This window comes from Octopus bimaculoides, chromosome 5 (assembly GCF_001194135.2).
Source record: "Octopus bimaculoides isolate UCB-OBI-ISO-001 chromosome 5, ASM119413v2, whole genome shotgun sequence".
Classification (NCBI taxonomy): Eukaryota; Metazoa; Mollusca; class Cephalopoda; order Octopoda; family Octopodidae; genus Octopus; species Octopus bimaculoides.
In genome coordinates this window covers 23501966-23503733 of record NC_068985.1, presented here as the reverse complement: position 1 = coordinate 23503733, position 1768 = coordinate 23501966, and the positions used below count along the sequence as shown (strand labels likewise).

Sequence of the window (1768 nt, the reverse complement as noted above, 5' to 3'; positions counted from 1 at the left end):
TATATATATATATATATTTCGTATGTGTATTTCGTGTGCAAGATTCTTGATGTGGATACGTGTGTTGAAGGAAATACAATTAAACCTTGGGAGAGGCATTATGCCGGTAATAAACACACGCACTGGTTCAAATCCTTTATTAATTTATATAGTTTTTTGTTAAATTATTTCATTGCACTCTTGCAATCTCTTCAGTAACTTGTCTCTCCACTTCCATTTATTTTGAATGTATGATCTGGCGTTGTTTTGCGTTGTTAATTGTATATATATATAAAGAAAACAAAAAAATGGAGCAAGAACGTAACAGGCGACAATAAAACAGGAAAAAATAAGGATGGATCATTCGGAGCTTCCTATCCTCAGACGAGTTCCAGATCATCTTTGCAGTTTCGGTCGGTTATATATATATATATAATCTAAGTCCTATTTTGTCTTCTCTGTACTAATTTCCGTTTCTGTATGTTTTTGGCTTCTCTCTCTATATTTCTCTTAGCACTATCTCCTTTCTCCTCTTTCACACTATATCTTCCTTTTTATCCTCATCTAGCTTTCCCCCCCTCCCTCTCTCTCTCTCTCTCCCTCTCTCTCTCTCTCTCTATCTATCTATCTATCTCTTTCTCCCTCACCCTGTCTCTTTCTTTCTTTCTTTCTTTCTCTTATACTTATACATCTTGTTTATTCCCATTGCACTTTACCGTGTAAAATCTCTTTGGATTCCCCTCTCCGCCGCCACCACCCTCTTCATCGTTATGGGATTGTGGCATTCCATACTTCGAGATTGTTTACAAGACAACATCAGACATATTATGTACGTTTTGTATATACATATGTGATACATGCTTACATTACAATATATCTGATTATTCGAGTGTGCGTAGATGTATGAGTACATGCGTACGTGTATACGCACACACATCCAAACACATACTCGTCTCTGTGTGTGCATGTGTGTGTGTGTATGTGTGTATGTGCAAGCATATTAATGTGACTGAGTGTGTACGTGTGAGTGTATGTGTGTGGGGGTGGGGGTGTAAGTGTATGAATGTGTATGCGCATGTGCAGGAAAATAAGTGCAACCACAAGTAAGCACATGAACGAATAGACGTGTGTGTGTGTGTGTGTGTGTGTGTGTGCACGCACGTGTGCAAACATGCTTGTGTGTGTGTGTGTGTGTGTGTGTGAGTATATGTATGTGTGTATGTCTATCCGTGTATGCGAGCATGTCTGTGTGTGAGTGTAAGTGTGTGTGCGCGTGTGTGTGTGTGCGTGTGTGTACGTGTGTGTGTATATATGTGTGTTTGTGACTTAAAAGGAATTTTATCTATGCAGAACAAGAGATAAAGTAAAAATGCCTGCAAGAGAAGTCTATGTTATAGCTTCAGTTCACAATTCGCCTCACTCGTGTTGTTATTGAAAAGGCATGAACATCACAACACTTTCAGAAATATTCCATTTTGGTGATGAAGACACCATATAGAGTTACAGAATTAATAACGTCGTGATCTGCTGGTGAGCTCTAAAAATCCTACTTTCAATCCATGTTCAGTAACTTTGACTCCTTAGTTATTTCCCTTGTCTTTTCGTACCAGAAGTATTCATTCTTTCTTCTTCTTTTAACTTCTATCTTGTACCTGTTTCAGACAATGGACTGCGACCATGCTGGGGCACAGCCTTAAGATGATCTTAGTCAAACAAATTCCCCCAGTATTAAATTTTTTTTTTATGGTTTTTACTTATATTATCGGGCTCTTTTGCCAAACCGCAGTAT

General features: G+C 38.2%; 1 protein-coding gene across 1 annotated transcript in view; it reads left to right on the top strand.

Moving 5' to 3' along the window:
- LOC106867711 (choline O-acetyltransferase) overlaps window positions 1-1768 on the top strand; it is a gene marked incomplete at its 5' end in the record, with an annotated part of 213268 nt that overhangs the window by 203398 nt on the left and 8102 nt on the right. The gene's annotated exons all lie outside the window — the stretch shown is intronic.